This window comes from Salvelinus namaycush, chromosome 30, assembly GCF_016432855.1.
Source record: "Salvelinus namaycush isolate Seneca chromosome 30, SaNama_1.0, whole genome shotgun sequence".
NCBI lineage: Eukaryota > Metazoa > Chordata > Actinopteri > Salmoniformes > Salmonidae > Salvelinus > Salvelinus namaycush.
The window spans coordinates 29,860,519-29,886,335 of record NC_052336.1 but is presented as its reverse complement, the minus strand read 5'-3'; positions in this window follow the sequence as shown (position 1 = coordinate 29,886,335).

The following is a 25,817-nucleotide window of genomic DNA, read 5'->3' as shown; positions in this document are numbered from 1 at the left end:
AATTTTGCTTTCACAAGCCGTATATAAAGACACCTGCTGGGTATGCCCAGGCAGAGCTTCTGACAGACATTCACTATGGTGCATTACGTTTGTTGAAACCTCTCCAGCGCACTGACGAATAAACAATGATTCATTTAAGATTGACTTCGAGTGTCCCTGTGTAAGAATGTCCACAACAGTGCGTTCCTATCAAAGCAAGTGCCTTATTTTCTGTATATCGTGTTGTCGTTTCTACTGTAGCATACAGTATGTATGTATGTATGTATGTATGTATGTATGTATGTATGTATGTATGTATGTATGTATGTACTGTATGTATGCATGCATGCATGGAGCATAATGTATTTACAGTTTTATTCACACGTTTTCAAGTACTGGTGACAAATAATGTATTCTGATTATTGCATAGATTGTAATGGACACCTATGATGTGTGTAAAATACTTTTTTGAAGGTTGTACTTATTATAATGAGCTAAAGCTAAGCTATTTGTTTGACATTATACAATGCGTTCTGGGTGTTACGTAAACGTCTGTCAGTCCAAAGACGTTATAATGAGGTGAAGGAATGGTTCACTCATCTTTCGGGTAAACTTCCGGAAGTGAATGATCATCGATGACACACCCCCTTCAACATGCATACAGCAAACAGACCAAACTCATCTTGTCTCCTCTTATTATCTTTGGTTGACGTGAATAACGAACAAGGCGGCACACACCACCTACCCATCATCGGATTACTTTCGATTTCTAGAAAGTGTTTTACTCAATTATTTTGATGTTGAACTCATCCGTGATGTAATTGTTTATAAATAGTAATTCTGTCAGCCGAGAGTTATCTAAATATGAACGCTTGTGTTATGTCAATATCTCCTCAGTTAGCGCTAGGACTAATTTTCCAGTTTGGTTGATTGTGTATGCTGTTGCTACTTCTGTAAATGTCAGAACAATGCATCCTGAAATAAACTTGTCATATTCAGGACTTAACTTTGTAAGGACTGTGTTTGTGCAAAATGTTTCTGTGAAAATACAGTGTGGCTAGCTCAAATGCTGACTGTTGCTTCAAATCGAAACTGGACGTTCTAAATAAGTGTTCTAATCAAACCGGTTTGAGCGTACGCTCCAGGGACCACTGTAGAATTATCACACCCATTTGTTGGTACGTGTGAAAAGGTTAAGTGTCTATTGACGCACCCGTGCATCAATCTAAGTGACATAATAAAACAATCATCAAAATCTGTCAGTTTAAACTAGAGATATGTTATGTTTTTGTTGTTGCATGGGCTGTCTCAATCCACCACATCCGCCTATGTCAGCCTTCCCCATCTGCGGTGGAAGGTTGCCGAGCTACAGCGATGTTTGTCAGATCATGAGGCATCCCGAAAATCGGTCTCCTCATGAAAACATCTGTAGCGTTCCGAACCGTTTAAGCCACTGTCACAGCGATCACCAACTGGACATCTGCTGTCCAGCCATGAAGCAGACTTCTTCATTTGCAGACACCCTACCCGGGTCGACCACACCAGAGGGGGGACTGCCACAGCGATCACCAACTGGACATCTGCTGTCCAGCCATGGAGCAGACTTCTTCATTCGCAGAAACCCTACCTGGGTCGACCACCAGATGGGGACCACAACGATGGTCCACAACCAGAACAATCTAGAAGAAAAAAGAAACGCACACCTATGTAGGCGAGGTGCTGGCTAGCGGAGTAGAAAACTAGAAAATAAAGGAGAGCCGCACACTCTAGGAGCTCAGATGCAAAAATATTTAATTACCAACGTTTCGACAGGCAAGCTGTCTTCATCAGGGTACAATCACAGACACTGCGGGATGACTCGTTTATATATAGTGTCAAGACACACAGGTGTCTGTAATCATGGCCAACAGTGGCCTAATATCATTGGTTAATTACTCATATTAAAACGGCATAGAATGAGCAACATACAATTAATACAAATGGATAACATACGATCATAGACTCACTAAAGGCCACACAAGCCTACAAACAACCACAATGGCAAAGTCACAACAATCACAACAATCACAAGAATGGCTTCAGATCAAAGTCCACATTAAGACCGAAGGGAGCAAGGGTCTTTAAATTAAATATCCAAGCAGCCTCTCGTCTTAACAATAAATTATCAAGGTCACCCCCTCTCCTAGGGAGGGTGACATGTTCGATGCCAATATAACGCAAAGATGAAATCGAGTGGCCTGCCTCCAAAAAGTGGGCCGCAACTGGGTAGGTCAAGTTTTTGCACCTAATGGTGCTACGATGCTCTGAGATACGTACTTTTAATTCACGCTTTGTTTTACCCACATAATTTTTACCACAAGGACAAGTTATGAGATAAATAACTGCCTTAGTGGAGCACGTAATAACACCTTTGATTGGGATCGATGTCCCTGTTTGTGGATGTTTGAAGGATCTGCATTTATAAATGCCATTGCATTGGGCACAGCCATTACACTTATAATTACCATCCAATAGGGGCGCAAATAGACGTTGTTCAGGAATATCTTGGGGGGTTAAATCAGAGTGTACCAATTGGTCTCGGAGATTTCTGCCCCGCGAAAATACGACCAAGGGAAGGTCAGAAAACACATTACCGAGACTATCATCGGATTTAAGAATATGCCAATGTTTGTGAACGATTCCCTTAATTTGTTCAGAGCGCTTTGAATAGCGGGTAGTTAAAATGCAAGAATGCGTCTTTTTGCGAGACTGCCCTTGAAAAAGGTCATGTCTCGTTTTGTTTTGAATTTTCTCAATGGCATTATTAATCTGATCATTTTTGTACCCCCTCTCCTTGAACTTTCTTTGCGTCTCAGCCATATTTCTGTCGAAATCTGATTGTTTTTTGCAAATTCTTTTGATTCGACAGAATTGGCTGTAGGGCAAACTACTTTTCAAGGGAAGTGGGTGACAACTGTCAGCCCTCAACAAACTGTTACGATCAGTAGGTTTCCTGTAAAGATCAGTGTATAGAACATTATTTTCACACAAGATCAGAAGATCAAGAAAACTGATTTGACGTGTATCAGATTGCATAGTAAATCTCAAATGTTCAGAACAGGAGTTAAGAAAATCATGGAACGCCTGGAGCTGTTTTACATCACCCCTCCATAGAACAAAAATATCATCAATATACCGTTTCCAAATAATGATGTTAGGCAAGAAAACATTTTTGAGAGGATTGAAAATAGACTGTTTCTCCATGTAACCAACATACAAATTAGCATAGTTAGGAGCCATGGGGGATCCCATAGCAGTACCCTTCGTCTGAATAAAGAAATCATTTAGAAACATGAAATAGTTGTGTGTAAGTACTATTTCAGCCAATGTTATAATGCATTCACTGGAAGGTAGTTTATTGGGGTCACGTTGCAGAAGAAAATGTTCCATAGCTTCAATACCGCCCTCGTGAGGAATATTAGTGTATAACGACTCAACATCAAAAGTAACTAACAATGTGTTCTCAGGGAGAGGATCAAGAGATTCTATGATAGAGATCATACTGCTGGTGTCCTTTACAAAGGAGGGGAGCTGTTCTGCGAGTGGTCTAATAAAAAAGTCAACAAAAGTAGAAAGAGGGGCCGTTACTGCATCAATGCCCGCTACAATAGGGCGCCCTGGAGGTTTAGTAACATTCTTATGTAATTTCGGCAAAGTATAAAAAGTGGCAATTTTTGGGTGTTGAATAGCCAAAAAGTCATATTCTTTTTTGGTTATCTGACCACAACCTAAATACCCATCTAGGACAGTTAAGATAGTATTCTGAAATTGAGAAGTGGGATCACTTCTGAGTTTCTTGACCTTGATAATTTATTGTTAAGACGAGAGGCTGCTTGGATATTTAATTTAAAGACCCTTGCTCCCTTCGGTCTTAATGTGGACTTTGATCTGAAGCCATTCTTGTGATTGTTGTGTTTGTTGTGACTTTGCCATTGTGGTTGTTTGTAGGCTTGTGTGGCCTTTAGTGAGTCTATGATCGTATGTTATCCATTTGTATTAATTGTATGTTGCTCATTCTATGCCGTTTTAATATGAGTAATTAACCAATGATATTAGGCCACTGTTGGCCATGATTACAGACACCTGTGTGTCTTGACACTATATATAAACGAGTCATCCTGCAGTGTCTGTGATTGTACCCTGATGAAGACAGCTTGCCTGTCGAAACGTTGGTAATTAAATATTTTTGCATCTGAGCTCCTAGAGTGTGCGGCTCTCCTTTAATTTCCACAACCAGAACAACCCACGGTCATTTGTATGTTGGTTTGCAACATGCAGGTTAATCGCAAGATTGAACCCAACATGGGGGGACTGTCATGACGTTGGGTTGGGGGTAGGTTTACGACAGTCATAAATACCTCTTTCCCCCTTTTTCTCTCTCCCCCACTATAACTGATGTGACATAAGGAAACCCATGGGTTAACATAGAGATTCTGGGTAACATCAGAAGTTGGGGGAAATGAACTATATTCTGGTAATCCAACCAACTGTACATATGCGGTGGTACTTAAGGTATATTATGTCAGTTCGGTTGCCCTCTGACACATTCTCATCAATGATAGAATGACATAAACGCTACTGTGAAAAGTCTAAACGTCAGAGGTATCGGATTCACATGGAATTGTTGTTTAATTCAAATGTTTGAATATGACATTGTTTGTGAAGAGGTGAAATGTAATTTTACCTTCCAAATGAGAGATCTGTGTTTTCATAAATTTGGCTTCTGCTCAACCAGGGGCCCGCCCCTGTGAAGAGACCTGGGTAATAGACTTTTCAGACACACCCCTCTCCCTCCACTATATAAAGCCAGAGACAAGAATATAACTTCCTGTTCCGGGTACTCTAGGATGACGATCCAGGGTCAGAATGGTTCAGATAATCACTATAGATGAAGCCAACATCAGCATGGACTTTGATTGTGAATGGTATGAACTTTGAACTCGTATTCACTACAGAAGTGATATCTCCTAGCCTTGGAGTTAGCAACAGCTAAACGCAGGTTCGGAAGGACAGTCCAAGTATCCCGTCTAATACACACAACGTGTTCCCGTGACTACCAGAGACTTCTTCAAAGGACAGAGGACTCGGGTTGGCGACACGGGCCATCTACCACCAACCTACTGAAGTGCAGCTCAGAGTAAATATTCATTGCATTTTCCTCTTCAAATGGCGGTAATTTAGAATGCATAAGATAAGATTTACGATAGCACAGCTCGCCTATGCTCAAGTCTCCCGCGCTTTCACTAGGACTCCCCCCCTTTCCTTTGTGTAACAAGCTGCCATATCTACTCCGCCCGCTAGGGACGTTTTCTGTATGACGTAATTTGTGATCAAGTTATGATTTAATTGTATATGTGTGATTCTGTGTGATTAGTTAGGTATTTAGTAAATAAATAATTAAACCCAATTTTGTATTGCTGATTCAACTTGTTAGCCAGGATTCTTGCAGATAATCAAGGACTTACAACTTTCAGATGAGACTGAATATAAGGACGATTAATGTGACTGCTATTTAGTAAAATATTACTAAATCTTTAAGAGTTTATTCGAAAGATAACAGCTCTATAAATATTCTTTCGTGGTGTCCCTCTCTAGTTAATTAATATTTACATGATTAGTTCAATCAGGTAATATTAATTACGGAGAAATTATTTTATAGAATAGCATGTCATAGCAATCAATCTGGCATAGTCAAAGACACAACACCACAAACTAATATGACCCCACTGTGGAAAGATGAGACTCATGTTTTGCTCTCCACTTCTTTCTCTACGACCCCCGCAAGTGTCACGGGACTCGTCTGAAGGTAACCCATACAAATGAATGGAAGTATGGAGGTAGTTTTGTGCCAACAAAACTAAGGGGTTAAATATGTGTCCAAAAAAACACGAATATTTCCTGAGCTTTCTTGTATCTCCTAGATATAGGACAGACACTTCAAAACCTCATGATCCATTTTTTGACTCTTTTTTGCCATTAATGAATGTGTTATTATATGTGTTTCTATGGACTATAGTAGTAAAGGCCAAATTCAATATTTTATCAAATATTTTTATATATATTTTTGGGATACCTAAAGGGGTCATACATTTTTTTTTTTTAACAATAAATGATCCATGGTATGATCATCTTAAAACAATTCCATATGTTAGCTTAGTAGAACCTCCTCCCCTAACAGCTTAGACTTTTAGAGGTTAATCGCAGTAAAGTCCACTGCAAAATTATCGTGCAGATTTGTCTTTGTGAAGGACGCATGAATCAGGGTTATTCCACCAAATATTGACTGCTGAACTCATCCTAAGTTAAAAAATTAGTTTTGTGCTGTTTAAAAATGAATATGAACTTATTTTCTTTGCATTATTCGAGGTCTGACAACACTGCATCTTTGTTATTTTGACCAGTTGTTATTTTCTGCAAATAAATGCTCTAAATGACAACATTTTTATTTGCAATTTGGAAGAATGTTGTCAGTAGTTTATAGAATAAAACAAAAATGTTAATTTTACCCAAACACCTATAAATAGTAAAACCAGAGAAACTGATCATTTTGCAGTGGTCTCTTAATTTTTTTCCAGAGCTGTATATTAGTCTGTTTGAGAAGGTTTGAATCCTAAGCAACCTGACTACACATTGTTGGAAGTACAATAGACCAACATAGCTACTGTAGTAGGTCAAAGTTGTGTGCTGGAAAAGCTTGTTAAAGCATGGGTAAAGAAGGCATTGTGGTGCTTCTCACTTAAAACATCGTTTTCCGTTTTGAAATTCCATGTTTTTTACACCGAAAGGTGATTAAACAACATTTTTATACCACATATAGCGTATAGCGTAACACAGCAATACAAGTACAAGTACAATCTGTCCCCCTTACATTAAGCAGTGTGTCTCTTCGCTATACCGTAGGGATGGCCATACCGTAAGGATACAATAGGGATGGCTTGCATCTCATGGATGAGGGCACCGATGACCTCTGATGAGCCATCAAACAAGAAAAAGGACAATATAGGATTAGGATTAAATCCTACTACACCAGCTCAGATGCTTGTCGGATGTGGCAGGGCTAGCAAACCATTACGGACTACAAAGGGAAACCGAGCAGTGAGTTGCCCAGTGACGCAGACCTCCCAGACGAGCTAAATGGTTGCTTCGAGGCAAACACTGAGCCATGTATGAGAGCCCCTGCTGTCCCAGACGACTGTGTGATCTCGCTCTCCGTGGCCGATGTGAGTAAGACTTTTAAAACAGATTAACACTTGTAAGGCCGCTGGGACAGACGGAATACCAAGGCGCGTTCTCAGAGCACGTGCAGACCAGCTTGTAAGTGTCTTCACAAACATTTTCAACCTCTCCTTATCCCAGTCTGTGATACCAACATGTTTCAAGCAGGCCACCATTGTCCCTGATCCAAAGAAGGTAACCTGCCTAAATGACTATTGTACCGTAGCACTCACATCTGTAACCATGAAATGCTTGAAAGGCTGGTCATAGCACACATTAACACCATCACCCCAGACACCATAGACCCACTGCAATTTGTATACCGCTCAACAGATCCACAGATGACACAATATCTAGTGCACTCCACACTGCAGTCTCTCCTTTGGACAAGAGGAATACCTATGTGAGAATGATGTTCATTGACTATAGCTCAGCATTCAACACCCTAGTCCCCTCCAAGCTCGGGACCCTGGGACTGAACACCTCCCTCTGCAACTGAATCCTGGACTGCCTGACGTGCCATCCCTAGGAGGTGAGGGTAGGCAACAACACATCCGCCACACTGACCCTAAATACGGGGAACCCTCAGGGGTGTGTGCTTAGTCCCCTCCTGTACTCCCTGTTAACCCATGACAGCGTGGCCACGCACGACTCCAACACCATCATCAAGCTTGCTGACGACACAACGCTGGTAGGCCTGATCACAGACGATGATGAGACAGCCTACAGGGAGGTGGTCAGAAGGCCCGAAAAATGGTCAGACTCAAGCCACCCAAGACGTAGTTATCTCTGCTACCGCATGGGAAGCGGTACCGAGGTGCCAAGTCTGGGACCAAGAGGGTCCTGAAAAGCTTCTACTCTGAAGCCATAAGACTGCTAAATAGTTAATCAAATGGCTACCCGGACTATTTGCATTTATCCTTTTTTGCACTGACTCTATGCACACTCACTGGACTCTACCCACACACTCACACTCACACTCCACCACAGACATACAGTACATTACCAAAAGTGTGTCGACACCTGCTTGTCGAACAGCTCATTCCAAAATCATGGTAATTAATATGGCATTGGTCTACATTTTGCTGCTGTAACAGCCTCCACTCTTCTGGGAAGGCTTTCCACTAGATGTCTGAACATTGCTACAGGGACTTGCTTCCATTCAGCTACAAGAGCATGAGGTCGGGCACTGATGTTGGGCAATTAGGCCTGGCTTGCAGTCAGCTTTCCAATTCATCCCAAAGGTGTTCGATGGGATTGAGGTCAGGACTCTGTGCATGCCAGTAAAGTTCTTCCATACTGATCTCAACAAACAATTGCTGTATGGACATCGCTTTCTGCACACGGATATTGTCATGCTGAAACAGGAAATGGCCTTCCCCAAACTGTTACCATGAAGTTGGAGGCACAAAATCATCTAGAATGTCATTGTATGCTGTAGCATTATGATTTCCCTTCACTGGAACTAAGGGGCCTAGCCGAAACCATGAAGAACAGCCCCAGACCATTATTCCTCCTCCACCAAACTTAACAGTTGGCACTATGCATTGAGGCAGGTAGCATTCTCCTGGCATCTGCCAAACCCAGATTCATCCATCAGCTTGTTTCATCACTCCAGAGAACGTGTTTCCACTGCTCCAGAGTCCAATGGTGGCAAGCTTTACACCACTCCAGCCGACGTTTGGCATTGCGCGTGGTGATCTTAGGCTTGTGTGCAGATGCTCGGCCATTTCATGAAGCTATGATGGTGCCACGTTGAAAGTCACTGAGCTTTTCAGTAAGGCCATTATACTGCCAATGTTTGTCTATGGAGATTGCATTGCTCTGTGCTTAATTTTATACACCTGTCAGCAACAGGTCTTGCTGAAATAGCCAAATCCACAAATTTGTCCACATACTTTTGTATATATAGTGTACACACACACCTCTGTTTATTATCTATCCTGATTGACTAGTCACTTTACCCCTACCTACATGTACACATCTACCTCAACTACCTTGTACCCCTGCACATTGACTAGGTTATGGTACTCCCTGTATATGTATTTACATTACATTTTAATCATTTAGCAGACACATTTATCCAGAGCAACTTACAGGAGCAATTAGGGTTAAGTGCCTTGTTCAAGGACACATCGACAGATTTTGAAACTACTCGGGTCTGGGTTTCGAACCAGCAACCTTTTGGTTATTGGTCCAACACTCCTAACTGCTAGGCTACCTGCTGTTAGTGTAATTATGTTACTATTTTTCTATTTTGATTTCTTACTTCTTAACTCTGTGGTTGGGCAAGGGTTCACAAGTAAGCATTTCACGGTAAAGTCTACAATTGTTCTACTTGGTGCATGTGAGAAATAACTTATGATTTGATTTTGAGAGCTGGTCTCTCCACTGTTCTCTCCTCCGTTGTAGCAAGACGAGCGCAGTACCGGTACACACCACACTCCCTGCCCCTTGCCACTCAATGATGTTCAACAACCCCATAGTCTCTCAATTAAAATAATCAGACACTGTGCGTGCGTGTGCACGATGGTGTGTGTGTGTATCAAAACTATACATGAAGGAGAACTGTCAAAAACATGCCTGGCAGTCTGGTCCTAGCAGTGATTGGTCAATGCCAACGAGACCCGCCGTACCAAACCAGCCATACCAACAGCGTCTGTGCCGATCAAGCTGACTGCACTACTGCCTACTCCTGAAGCCAAGGCACTTGATTCATCATTCTCTCACTCCTTTCTCATTTTCTCCCCCCTCCCCCCTGGGGGCTTACGATGCCATCTGGACAATGACCACCGCCAGATACGATCAGTCCTCTCTTTTGTCGGATACAGAGAAAAGGACAAAAAGAACAATACAAAATGTACCTCTTCCTGTTGCTACCGTCATTGTCAACCTAACAGTAGGTAGGTAGACACATTTATCTCCCCGGACCTCGCATACTCTGTATCTCACCACTGATAAAATAGAAAAGCCAGTATCTCAACCGCCACCCGCCTGCTCTGACAATCGAGCCACGACAAAAGCCAAGAGGTCACTGATAAACAAAATGTCACACCTCGTCTCCCGCTATTGCCACCTGCAAAGTCTTCTGGGAAACATCTTCACAGCGAGCAAACCATCAATTTCTCAGTTTGCCTCAGAAGTAACAAAGGACGTCAAACCTGCCTATTGTGCATTTTAAGGGGAAAAGAGCACGGGTAGATTTCTGAGCGTTGATACACACCACAGCCTCTGAATGGTTTCCCCACTGAGCTCTCATTCTGCGGGTTGTGATGAGGAGCAAAAGGGTGAGAGCTTCTCTAATGAGTATAATCATCACCCCTTATCTCCAAAATGGCTGTTTTGTTGTGTATATTTCCCCCTGGGGATCTATTAAGTCAGGGAGAGCAGGGGCATTCAACACATATTACCTGAGGGATATTGAAAAATGTAAATATCCTCAATGAACACAATCCATTGTCAGAGTGGTAATAAGAAAATATCATTAATATGAGGCCTCAAGCAATAATTACCAAGTGTGGGGGATGTCGGATGTGTGTCAAATTGAAACTATACCATTGGTTAATGAGGACGGCGCCATCTGATTGCAGTCACACCTCAAGCTATTCCACATACGCTGTTCGGCTGTAATTAGCTGAGCGACTCAATTAGTAAATTGCTAATGAACGATGCAGAAAGTTGTTAGTAAACAATCCCTGTCAACATACTTTGAAATTGAAATCTTAAGGAATATTAAATGAAACTATTTCATTTAACCATCCTATCTTTGACAGAGGAACAGTTGCAGAGTAAAACAGTGCAGAGTTCCCTTCTTCATGACAGTGAGATTTGGAAAGCTTGTCACACAGTGTGGGGATTCCTGAACTTGTACAGTGTCAGCCTGGCATTATCTTCACCATTTGGAGGATAAGAAAATACTAGTGATAGGGGAAAATGTTTTTTATAGTTACATATTGCAATATTATTTTTGGACGATATAGAGCTCGCCAGCTTGTAGTTCTAATATAACAGAAATGAGTTACCTCTGAGTCATTTAGCCATTCCTATAGGGAAAATTAATTGGGAAAGATTAGGGTTTGTGATTAACACCGAAAATATTTGATAACACAGGCTTAGGAGATATTATACGTTTTGTTCTATGAGATAATAACAGTCAGTTAACATGACCTTTATGAATTGTGAAGCCTAAATGTGCTTTGTGATATTTTTTATTATATAAATGCTTCAAAATACACAAAAAAATGACATTAGCTGATGAAGATTCTCATAGAACAAAACATAAGATCTTCTAAGCCTGTGTTTACCACAGAGCTGATTTTCGGCATTTATCCAAAAACCCTACAAAAACACCACTGTTCTGGCCCCTGTAGTTGGGTTTGAGTTCCTTTAGGCTATTGTGTTGGTTGAGGTCAGGGGATTGTGGAGGCCAGGTCATCCGATGCAGCACTCCATCACTCTCCTTCTTGATAAAATAGCCCTTACACAGCCTGGAGGTGTGTTGGATCATTGTCCAGTTGAATAACAAATGATAGTCCCACTAAGAATCGTTAAAAGTTCTTGAAATGTTCCGTATTGACTGCCCTTAAAATATTGACGGACTGTCTTTTCTCTTTGCTTATTTGAGCTGTTCTTGCCTTAATATGGACTTGGTCTTTTACCAAATAGGGCTATCTTCTGTATATCCCCCCTACCTTGTCACAACACAGCTGACTGGCTGAAACGCATTAAGAAGGAAAACATTTCCACAAATTAACTTTTAAGAAGGCACACCAATTAGTTGAAATGCATTCCAGGTGGCTACCCCATGAAGCTGGTTGGGAGAATGCCAAGCGTGTGCTAAGCTGTCATCAAGGCAAAGGTTGGCTACTTAAAGAATCTCAAATATAACATATATTTAGATTTGTTTAACACTTTTTGGTTACTACATTATTCCATGTATTATTTCATAGTTTTCATGTCTTCACTATTATTCTACAATGTAGAAAATAGTAAAAATAAAGAAAAACCCTTGAATGAGTAGGTGTTCTAAAACTTTTGACCGGTAGTGAGTGAGTGTGTGTGTGTGTGTGTGTGTGTGTGTGTGTGTGTGTGTGTGTGTTTGCGCATTCAAACCCCTTCTCTTTTTCCACATTTTGTTATGTTAAAGCTTTATTCTAAAAATGGATTAAGTCGCTTTTCCCCCCCTCATCAATCTACACACAATACTCCATAATGACAAAGCAAACACCATTTATATTTTACATTTCTGCAAATATATAAAAAAATAACATAACATTTACATAAGTATTCAGACCATTTACTCAGTACTTTGTTGAAGCACCTTTGGCAGCAACTACAGCCTCGAGCCTTCTTGGATATGACGCTACAGTGGTTGCTTCACTAAAAGTTTTGCGATTATGCTGCAGTACTTAGAGGTAATTTGTGGTTTAGTACAGTACCCTGCGTCACCACTTCATTGCTCCAGATCAGCACAAGGGGGAGTTAGAGCACTGATTATGTTTTTGGGTTCAAAGGTGCTACTGTGACTCTAACTGAGAATGACTAAACCAAATAGAAACTGATAATTGTGCACGACTTCAGTATTACTTACTAAAACTGTTGTTACACTAAGGTTTTTATTCATTTATTTTGTTAGGATTATTTTGCCCTTACTGTAGCCCACTCCCGACCAGTCACGTTGTACAGCGCCCGAGTGGTGCAACGGTCTAAAACACTGTATAGCACTGCAGGCTTTGTTGCTACAAATGCTGGTTCAATACCCGTGCCGGCCTCGACTGGGAAACCCATGAGATGACTGTAGGATTTTGGTTTCTCTCCCTCTAAAAACAGAAATAAATAATTCTAAATAACAAACCGGCTTTATTTACAAATTAGTAACAATGTCTCACCCCATGTTCAAGAATGGCGTTTTCCTCACTCATTTTACGTTATTTGAAAACAAAATATTTTTTTAACAATGCGATTATTATTGATAATTTAGAATTATATAAAAGCCCCTTGGATATTCTGACAGATATATTTTTAACCCTGTTATTAGCAGGACAATATATATTTTGGTCATATTGGTCATGGCTCCCGAGTGGCACACAATGGAATTGCCTTGCAGATTTCCAGCTGTATCCATTGAAAGTGCACCACACTGGGTAGCACAGAGCAACACTTTAAGGGGCATTGCACTAATAATGGCGCTGACTAGGGAAACGTTCCCGCTGTTCTTTGTGCCAGTCTGCACGTTCAAAGTAAAACAATGTAACTAATAATGGCATCTTTATGCTTTCGTTAATAAAATAATTATAAAAATACTCTTTCAAAATGCTGATGTTTAACAAATTACTATATCACTGAATTACAGAAATATCCTCCAATCCTTTATATGTAATTATTGGAGGAGAGTCACGTCATATATTTCGATATAATGTAGGCCTACCGTAGGTGACATGAGTCTCACTAGTGTTGAGTAATGTGCTGTTAAAAACTTCTTATGGGCAGGTGGGACGGTAGCGTCCCACCTGGCCAACAGCCGGTGAAATTGCAGTGCGTGAAATTCAAACTACAGTATTATAAATATTTAACTTCCATAAAATCACAAGTGTAATACATCAAAATAAAGCTTAACTTCTTGTTGATCCAGCCGCTGTGTCAGATTTCAAAAAGGCTTTACAGGGAAAGCAAACCATGCGATTATCTGAGGACCGCGCACCGCAAACAAACATATGAAAAACATATTTCAACTAGCTAGGTGCGACACGAAAGTCAGAAATAGCGATATAAAAAAATGCCTTACCTTTGATGATCTTCTTCTGTTGGCACTCCAAAAGGTCCCAGTTACATCACAAATGGTCCTTTTGTTCGATAATGTCCTTCTTTATATCCATAAAAACTCAGTTTAGCTGGCGCGCTTCAGTCAATAATCCACCCAGTTTCCCTCCATCAAAATGCATACAAAATTAATCCCAAACGTTACTAATAAACTTTTCCAAACAAGTCAAACAACGTTTATAATCAAACCTTAGGTACCCTAATATGTAAATAAATGATCAAATTTAAGACGGAGAATTGTTATTATCTTTACCGGAGAAAAATACCAAAGAACGGGCTCTCTTCCACTCGCTTGGAAACACTACAGCCAAAATGGGAGCCACCTAGAGAAACTACAATTTATGGCTCATTTTTCCAAAAACCAGCCTGAAACTCTTTCCAGACTGTTGACATTTAGTGGAAGCCCTAGGAACTGCAATCTGGAAGGACTTGGCCTTATAATAAAAGTGATAGCTATTGAAAATAGTGGTAGGCTGAATTTTTGGGGGGGATGGTTTGTCATCGGGACATATCAGTTCTGTTATACTCACATACATAATTTTAACAGTTTTAGAAACTTTAGAGTGTTTTCTATCCATATGCATATCCTAGCTTCTGGGCCTGAGTAACAGGCAGTTTACTTTGGGCACGCTTTTCATCCGGACGTTAAAATACTGCCCCCTACCCAAGAGAGGTTAAAAGTGGCGCAGGTCTTATTTATTTAAAGAGCATATTGAAGTTAGAAGCATTAGGATTTGAAGCAATAGCCTACAACTATTTTAGCACTGCTGTGAGACAAGGATGGGGACTGGTCTTGATAAATCAATTGAGATTTATATTTTGTCTGAATCTCCATTTGGGTATTGGTTAGACTATCATTATACAATTAGGGTGTAGAAAGGTTATGCTCTTAATATAACCTTTATTCAACTAGGCAAGTCAGTTTAGAACAAATTCTTATTTTACAAGGACAGCCTACACCTTCCTCCCTGTCAGGGAATTGAACCCCAGTCTCCCACGTGCCCGCACTACACAGGGACTCTTTAGCTAAATAGCCCAGTAGAGTATCCTACTCCCGACCATCACATTGTACAGCGCCATATTTTCCGTACCCATCCTATCGGAAACCCGGAGGGCGTTTCGTTTTCTTGGAATAGAAACACCATAATATTAAGTACTCTGAAGTGTTACATTTCTAACTCAAAACAGCAGTATAGTATTTCTTCAACATCTTTATGCTTTCGTTTATAAAATAACTAGAAAAGACATTCAAAAATGCAGATGGTTATTTAAACTACATTTTAGTTGCACTTCCACCACGACTCCACGACCACGGGTAAAACCTTGCTGACCTCATCAATGTATTTGTTGGCAGAGATACGGATGAATGTTTTCAGTTGATGCCAAACAGTTCGATCGGTTTTAAAAATCAGGAGACCTACATGTAGAGATTTTTTTTTAAACTTTTATGATATACTGTAGGCCTACCGTAGGTGTTGTAGGTACTTTATTTATTTATTTATTTATTTGTATTTAACCTTTATTTTACTACATCCCAGAAACACCTCTCTGACATATCTCTTGATGCCAACATTTTTTCACCACTTATTTCCATGACTGATCAAAGCTTGTTTTCTCATGCTCTCATCTCTCTGCAGCCAGACATATGGTGAGCAATATGTTTGGAACCTCAAAATCGCAATAGATATAGAATCTTGACAACCGCAATACATATCGTATCGGCACCTAAGTATCGTGATAATATCATATTCTGAGGTCCCTGGCAATTCCCTGTCCTGGAAAATAGTCAAACTAACGGTTAGGGGAAACAACTTCTACCTTATTCCCAGAATGCGCTGACAGTTGGGTGTCTTAGGATGCCAACAGACAAAGTAAAGACAAAGAGGACAGTCATCTAAGGATAATTTGATTCTCTTATCCACCCACCCACAGAAGGGGAGACAGCAGTGTGGGAGGTTAGACTACCCCCCTTCCTCCACCTCACCCGTTCCACCCTCATCCTGTTCCACTGAAACGAACTAGCCTACCCAGATCAAACATTGATCGTCTTTGTATTGATATCTGTCGCCTTGGTCACCACGGACCCAGCAACCGTCTCCTAATGACAGGAAATTGGGAGGACTCACTGGGGCATGCAACCCTGCAAGCATACGAGTGTGTGTTTGTGTGTGTTAGATTGTGTGTGATTGAGAGTGTGTGTGTGTGTGTGTGTGTGTGTGTGTGTGTGTGTGTGTGTGTGTGTGTGTGTGTGTGTGTGTGTGTGTGTGTGTGTGTGTGTGTGTGTGTGTAGCATTGTTTTGGCTTCTCCCCAGGGTGAGCAGAAACAGTAGCTCATTTGGAATAATTGGCTTCTTAAAGGCCCTCTGACATTATAATGGCTGCTTTCGGGGGTCTAGAGGAATTTCTGTCATTTTCTCCACTCCGTCTTATTTCAGATCATGGCAACACTAGATTTATGCTCCCAGGTGTCTGGGTTGGACACAAAGCTTTCCCCATTACTCTGTGCCTGTGTTGAAATTGCCACTGCTTATATTGCAGTATGTGGAACACATACACGCGCACACACCCACCCAAATCAATACTCCAGCGAGACAAGAGGATATATGAATTATGAATCCACTCACAGAAAAAAAAACTGGAAAATGGGTCAATGTGCATTAAAGTGCATGTTTCCGCCAACAGTCATAACGTATATAGGATGTGTAGTATGCTAGCCTACTATAGCAGTGTATTGTGGTTCTAGGACCACCAGAGTAAAGAAAACATGAAGAAAGTTGATACCACGTGTGTGGGAAATTCCACAGTAAGAGACTAACACAGATTCTTCACTTGAAAATGTTAGCAAAATCCTATGATGCAAAGTTAAACAAACCATTCAACTCTATGCACAAGGACTTTAACAATTTCCACACAAAATCGTACAAAAACTAATTTACTTGAAGAACAGTGCAGATACAAAGTTTGGTAACAGAATGACGGTTTGTGCTGTTTGTGCCATCATTTTGTTAACAAATTTTGCATCTGCACTGTTCTTCGAGCAAATGTGTATTTTTTAACAATTTCCACAGAAGATTTTACAAGTAGTCCTTGTGCATGGAGTTGTATTGTTTTTTAACTTTGCAATCATTGGCGAGGTCATTGGCCTTGAGTAAAGCACTCTGATCCTCCCTTGGTGGTGGTCAAAGAACCATGGAGCACTAGGCTTCAGTAAAGAGATTGTACCGTCTGCCGCCAGCTAACCCAATCAAATCCAATTACAGCATGGTTCAAGCCATGTTCCCCCAAGATTGACATTCAACTGATTTCTTATCTGATTCCTCATCCATTCTTAGTCAGAGTTTTGTTTCAATGGGCACTAGAACGGGTTATTGTATCAGAAGCCTCTCCAAATCTCTACATTTTGACATTATTGCTTATAATATGCTGCCGGAAAAACGTATGTGTTAAGGCTTTACATCCCCTGCTATATGGTGGATTGAGAGTTACTTGTCTAACAGAAGACAGATGGTGTTCTTTTATGGAAGCATCTCCAACATAATCCAGGTAGAGTCAGGCATTCCCCAAGGCAGCTGTCTAGGCCCTTACTTAAAAAAAATCTTTACTAATGACCTGGCACTGGCGTTAAGTAAAGTCTGCGTGCCTATGTATGCTGATGACTCAACACTATACACATCAGCTACCACAGCAATTGAAATCACTGCAACAGTAAACAAGAGCTGCAGTCAGTTTCAGAATGGGTGGCAATAAATAAGTTAGTCCTAAATATTTCAAAAACTAAATTGCATTTGGGACAAATCATTCACTAAATCTCACCTAAATCTTGTAATTAATACATGTTGAAATTTAGCAATTTGAGGAGACTAAACTGCTTGGTGTAACGCTGGATTGTAAACTGTAATGGTAAAACATATTGATGCAACAGTAGCTAAGATGGGGAGAGGTCTGTCCATAATAAAGCGCTACTCTGCCTTCTTAACAATGCTATCAACAAGGCAGGTCCTACAGGCCATAGTTTTGCTGCACCTGGACTACTGTTCAGTCGTGTGTTCAGGTTCCACAAAGATTACAATTGGCCCAGAACAAGGCAGCAAGGCTGGCACTTAAATGTTCACAAAGAGCTAACATGAATAATATGCATGTCAATCTCTTCTGGCTTGTAGAGGAGAGATTGACTTCATCACTACTTGTATTTGTGAGAAATATTGACATGTTGAATGCACCGAGCTGTCTGTTTAAACTACTAGCACACAACTCAGACAACCATGCGTATCCCACAAGACATGCCACCAGAGATCTCTTCACAGTCCCCAAGTCCAGAACAGACTATGGGAGACGCACAGTATTACATAGAGCCATGACTACATGAAACTCTATTCCACTTCAAGTAACTCATACAAGCAGTAAAATCTGATTTAAAAAAACAGATTAAAAATGCACTGTATAGAAGTGGAGACTGTGAAGATGCACACAGGCACAGACACAGACGACACACACACAAATGTATGTGGACACCTCTTCAAATTAGTGGTTTAGGCTATTTCAACCAAACCCGTTGCTGACTGGTGTATAACAATTGAGAACACAGCCATGTAATCTCCATAGACAAACATTGGCAGTAGAATGGCTTTATTGAAGAGCTCAGTGACTTTCAACGTGGCACCGTCATAGGATGCCATTTTTTAAAACAAGTCAGTTTGTAAAATTTCGGCCCTGCTAGAGCTGGCCTGGTCAACTGTAAGTGCTGTTAATGTGAAGTGGAAACATTGAGGAGCAACAACGGCTCAGCCACGAAGTGGTAGGCCACACAAGCTCACAGAACGGAACTGTCGAGTGCGTAGCGCGTATAAATTGTCTGTCCTCGGTTGCAACACTCATTACCAAGTTCCAAACTGCCTCTGGAAGCAACATCAGCACAATAACTGTTAGTCGGGAGCTTCATGAAATGGGTTTCCAAGGCCGAGCAGCCGCACACATGCCTAAGATCATCATGCACAATGCCAAGCGTCGGCTGTAGTGGTGTAAATCTCGCTGCCATTGGACTCTGGAGGAGTGGAAATGCATTCTCTGGAGTGATGAATCACGATTCACCATCTGGCAGTCCAACGGACAAATCTGGGTTTGGTGGATGCCAGGAGAAAGCTACCTGCCTGAATGTATAGTGCCAACTGTAAAGTTTGTTAGAGGATGAATAATGGTCCGGGGCTGTAATTCATGGTTTGTGCTAGGCCCCTTAGTTCCAGTGAAGGGAAATCACAACGCTACAGCATACATTGACATTCTAGACGATTCCGTGCTGCCAACTTTGTGGCAACAGTTTGTGGAAGGCCCGTTCCTGTTGCAGCATGACAATGCTCCCGTGCACAAAGTGAGGTACATACAGAAATGGTTTGTCGAGATCGGTGTGGAAGAACTTGACTGGCATGCACAGAGCCCTGACCTCAACCCCATTGAGCACCTTTCGGATGAATTGGATCGCCGACTGCAAGCCAGGCCTAATCGCCCAACATCAGTGCCCGACCTCACTAATGCTCTTGAGGCTGAATGGAAGCCAGTCCCCGCAGTAATGTTCCAACATCTAGTGGAAAGCCTTCTCAGAAGAGTGGAGGCTGTTATAGCAGCAAAAGATTTTGAAATTCGATGTTTGACAAGCAGGTTTCCACATAATTTTGGTCATGTAGTGAATGTGGGAGTAGTGGCCTGAGGGTACACAGTTAATGTGTTGTGAAATCGGTTGTGAAAATGTAATGTAATGTTTTTAATTGTATATAAGTGCTTTCATTTTTATGGACCCCAGAAAGAGTAGCTGATGCCTTGGCAGCAGCTAATGGGGATCTATAATAAGAATCTATAATAAGAAATAAATATATATAAAAACCTCTTCACTTTCTCACTCTTGAACTGAAGTTGTACTGCATGTCTTTTATTTCCTTTTGTTCATTCCCTCTCTCATCCCTCTTCTTCACTATGCTGGGGCAAACTTTGCTGGCTGCTATCTCGTATCTTAGCAGCCAACTGCAGCGACACTAAAGACGTACACGGGAATATTTCCGAAACATTCTTGTGAGAACAACATGTATTTAGTCTTGCCCGCATTAAGTAGGACCTGTTCTTTTCACTATTCATTCAAATGCTATTGGTCAATCCGAGGATTAAAAAAATTATAATCTACATGCAGATGATACTATTATTTATGCAATTGCCCCGACTGCTGACCTGGCTGTGACAAGGCTACAGTCTGATTTTGCAGTTGTGCAAGTAGCCCTTACCGATTTCAAACCCGTACATAATACGGGCAAAACTAAATACATGTTGTTTTTAAGCTCTCGTAAGATTGTCTCAGATGGATTACATCTTTACTCATCGGATGGTTCTATAATCAAATGAGTTCCAGCATTTAAATACCTTGCTATTTGGATTGACGATGATTTATTGTTTAAAAAACATACGACTGAGCTTGTTAAGATTTAAAAGTGGGCTTTCTTTGAGAGAAACAGATCTTGTCCCTCTCTAGTCAGCAGGAAGCAGATCGTGCAGTCAACCCTTCTACCGGTTCTTGATTAAGGTGATACTATTCAACAAAGTGCAGCTGCCATTGGATGCCATTTTTTTTCACCCTTTGTTTTATCACACGAGACAGTTTTATTACTCATCACTCAATAATTTACCAAAAGATTGGCTGGATCTCTTTGAAGTCACATAGATCACATCATTGCGCTTTTTTTGTTTACAAAGCCCTGCTCCACAAACTTCCGATTGACCTAATATCACTGTTAAGATTTAAAATTTCAATATAAGATTTAACTTGTCAGTTAGCAAACCCGTTCATAGGTGGGGTTAACTCTGGAGATTCCTTTGGTGTCTAGAGAGTTAGGTAAATCAGCCTTTAATTTCCTTGCACCTTACATGTGGAATGATCTACAAAACACTTTTAAAATGTTATTGATGTGTATAATAACGTGTATTATGAAGGTGTAGTTTAATGTGTTTATTGTATTTTGATGTGTATTGTGGCGCTATACAGGGCTCATCTGCAAAAGATACCTTGGTCTCATCATTGACTCCCTGTCAATTTTTTTTTTTAAAGGTACAAATAAAAATATAAAATTCAAACAAGTTTTGGACCACCAGAGCTTTCTGTTAGGTAACAATGTCAGATTACGAATTGAAAAATGCACAAAAATGTTCTTGAATCTTCAACATAGAAATGCTACCAACAATAATTTACAGAAACTCATTAGATGATGCAGTCATCCATGATTTAGTAAATCAGTTTTATTACTTCTTTAATCAGAACAACAGTTTTTAGCTGTGCTAACATAATTGCAAAAGGGTTTTCTTATGATCAATTAGCCTTTTAAAATTATGAACTTGGATTAGCTAACACAATGTGCCATTGGAACACAGGAGTGATGGTTGCTGATAATGGGCCTCTGTACGCCTACGGAGATTTTCCATTTTTTTTTAAAGAAATCAGCCGTTTCCAGCTCAATATTCATTTACAACATTAACAATGTCTACACTGTATTTCTGATCAATTTGATGTTTGTTTAATGGACAGAAAATGTGCTTTTCTTTCAAAAACAAGGACATTTCTAAGTGACCCCAAACTTTTGAACGATAGTGTATATGGGAGGCAGGCAAATACCTTTCACTGAGCCGTATAAAGACAGACTGACAGGTGTGAGACAATTCATTGTAATTTATCTTAATGTTCTTTTGTTGTTTGCAGGTGCACTATCCTTCTGACCCTATGGAGCCAGGTCCCATCTACTTTTTAACACCACGCAAGAGTGGCTTGTTTGGTGTCTGCTGTCAAGGAATACCACAACAAGTCAAGTACTTGATTGATGAAGACATGTCATCCAGCAAAGGCAGCAGTGTAGTCATCAACTACATACACCATTTCGTCACCATCTATGGAGTTGGGGAGACACGTGGGACCTGAATTGTGATAATTGCAGTGGCCAAACCAAGAACAAGTTTGTGCTCTGGTATTGTGCCTGGCGGATCATGCACAAGCACTTCCTGACCACAGGCCACACCAAGTTTGCCCCTGACTGGTGCTTTCGGCCTCATCAAGCAGCGCTTCAGAAAGACCAGAGTGAACACTGCCTGAGATTGGTGGTGTTGTGAAGGACAGCACTGTGACAGGGGTCAACATCCCACAGCTGGTTGGACTGGTGGATGGTACGGTGCTGGTGGAAAGCTATGACTGGCAACAACACCTGACACCGTAAGTCAGGCCGCTGCCACAGATCAAGCACAACCAGCACTTCAGGTGAATATAATTTGAATTGCATTGTATGAGGTTATTCTTCTTATTTAAACTTGAGGTGAATTGATGTTGTGCAAGGTTGTAATGTCTACAATTCTGTTATTGTTATTTCCTGTTTTACAGCTTCGATGCTCTGGAGCCTGGTGTTGTTGTCGCCAAGAACCATTTGCACTCAATCGGGACCAGGTTTCAGCTGCTGCACAACGCTGACATCCTTCCTCCCATAGATGGTCTGCCTGTACAAGCACCACCTGGACTGTACAAGCACTTTGAGAAGATCAGGGAGTTTTGCCACGAAGAGGCTATGGGCATCACATGCCCTGCACCAAAGTCAAGGGCAGGACAGAAACAGGCTCTCCGAATATAGATTCCCTTGTTCATGCGTGGTTCGGATGGACCAGTCATCAGAACTATCTGCAGTGCCTCGCTCCTAACACACATTGCTGTTACTATTTTTTTCATTCATACTTTTGATACTTAAGTACATTTTAGCAATTCCATTTACTTTTGATACTTAAGTATATTATTTTAAACCAAATACTTTTAGACTTTTACTCAAGTAGTATTTTACTGGGTGACTTACTTTAGTCATTTTCTATTACGGTATTTTTACATCTGGACACTTTCTGTTTACCTGGAATTTTTCCCTTATTGTAGGCTACTAGCACTTTTAGTCTTAATCTTTACTACACTATTCACTGTTTCGCACATGACCTCATGTGAATCCTTAAAGAGATGGATGGCGTTGGCTTAAGAGGGTGTGAACAATGCTGAATGGGTGTAGACAAAGGAGAACTCTCCAGTAGGTACCAAAACATTCAAAGGCCCTTTTCTCAAAGCAGAATTACTTTCCCATTGTTCCTCAAAAATGCAGTGTATTAATTAAATACCATTTTGTAGCTATGAGTCTCTACTTTTTACCAATGTAAAAAACCTAATTTAACATTTTGCTATTAGACAGAATCCAGGTGTCGAGTCACAAATAGTAAAGAGAAAAGGTCCAGAGCGACTTACAGGAGCTATTAGGATTAAGTGACTTGCTCAAGGGCACAACACTCTTAACCGCTAGGCTATCTGCTGCCACCTTCCATTCTACACAAAGTCTCTCTCTCTCTCTCTCTCTCTCTCTCTACTAATTACCTCAGTCTGCTCTTCTTGTTAATTGTGGCTGTATTTTAGGAACATCGAGAGGGAGAAGGGAGGGAAGGAAACGGAGGATGACTATGTGATCGGTGTAGTTTTCTTCCTAAAAGTAAAGGAGCCTTTTCACTTCACAGACCCATTTCCATGTTCAACTGTTTATTCTCTCAAGGGGTTTTTGTTATCTATCTCACAAGTAAATAAAATAGAGCAAACTCAATGCTGCAAGGCCACTACAATTGTATTTTTGGGATGTGTCTGTGTGTGTGTTGGGAATTATGAAGAGGGGGTGTTGTGGGGAGGAATGGGGAGGTAGGGATGCAGTAGACAAGAAGAGGGTGAGGGGTTGAGGGGGTAAAATGGCATACTGGGAGACTAGGCAGCACAGATGGCAGCACCAACAGAAGGCCCAGCATTCATCTCGCTCTCTGTATTCTGAGCCAAAGGCTTGTGCAACACAGACCACTTCTAGGGAGATGGCAATGACTGGGGTGGGGGGATTGAAGCACGGAGTGGGGAAGGGGAGGGTGTATAAAAATGGCTGCTATTTCAGTGGTGGTGAAGTGGACTCAACACATTGCCAAGTCAAGGTTCAACCACACAGCTCTTGAGTTGCCCATCCCAGACTTGGGTGTGCTCTTGGTAACCCTGGATAAGAGCATAATCAGACACGAGAATACATGCCAGCTTAGGCAGACCGGTCACTTTTCTCAATGGGCAGGTCCCCGAGACCAGTATCTTGCTATTGTACTATCTTTGATATGGAACAATGCACACCAGCTGTTGTGTCCAAAGACAAGAGGCGGAGGAGGAAAAAGAGAGAGGATGGTAGAGGAGGAGAGATAAGAGAGAGACTGGTGGAAGAAGGGATGAGGAGGAGCGAAGGAAACACACGCCCTGGCTGATCATAACCACACAAAGAGGAGGGAAAGCATCTCTCTCTCTCACAATGGATTATAATGGAGAGTTAAATGAAGTGCAGGGCAGAGACTGCTCTCTGGGGGGGCTGGCTGTAGCTGACGGGTGAATTAGCGCCGGAGCAGTGCTAAGGTTTTATTGTGTTAGTCTCTGAAAGGTTGAGACCGGTAGACTGCTACATGGTTATTATCCTGTTCACTATCCAGAGGAATTGTGGTATTGTATTAGCTTTCCTCAGTGTCTATAGGGTGAGAAATGTTGATGTCATGGAGTAGACAAGGAGCTAGTGGGAAATTCCATTGTAACTGGAATTGACCATATCATTTCATAACTGTTTACTTAAAATGTATGCCAAAAAAACAACATTGATTTCAAAGTTTGACAAACCATACGACTCTATGCACAAGGACTACTTGCTTACACTAAACATTTGACAAAAACACATTTACTGGAAATCAAATCAAATGCAACATTTGTTGACAGAATTTCGGTACAATCTCCGTCTGATTTTTGTGACCAGATGGAACATCTTATTCCAAAATCATGAGCGTTAATATGGAGTTGGGAGATTGTGTGGCTGTGTGCTCGATCTTATACACCGTTCAGCAACGGTGTGGCTGAAATGGCCAAATCCACTAATGTGAAGAGGTGTCCACATGTAGTGGATCTGCTCCAAATGAAGATTCTACAGAAAGAAATGGGGTGTCAGCTATGACGTGACGCTATGAGTTAGAAAAAAACATATATTTTGGTTATTGAACTACAGTAAGTGAAGTGGATTTACACAGAATTATCACGGGTCCCTGATCTGTACTACACAGAAATATAGAATTATAGATATGAATTTCATTCTCTTCATGGTGATATATCCAAAATAGGTACATAAAAGGTAATATGCAATATCCTCATTTGCATATTTGGCTATTATTCTACACACTGGCTTTTATTGTAAAAGAGCTCCGCCACGTTTGGTTGGTCCAGACCGGACAAAATCTGAACCAATCATAGATGTCTATGTTTCACAAGTTTGGACATCAAAGTACAGCGCAGTAGAGCTCGGTAGAGTCCAGTACAGTACAGAACAGTAGAGTATCATTCTGCCAGTCACATTCTGTTAAAGGTCCCCAAAGCACACACATACCTGGGTCGCTCCTATTTTCAGTTCGCTGCAGCTAGCGACTGGAACGAGCTGCAAAAAACACAAACTGGACAGTTTCATCTCCATCTCTTCATTCAAAGACTCAATCATGGACACTCTTACTGACAGTTGTGGCTAATTCGCGTGATGTATTGTTGTCTCTACCTTCTTGCCTTCTGCTATTGTCTGTGCCCAATAATGTTTGTACCATGTTTTGTGCTGCTACCATGTTGTGCTGCTGCCATGTTGTGTTGCTACCATGCTGTGTTGTCATATGTTGCTGCCATGCTATGT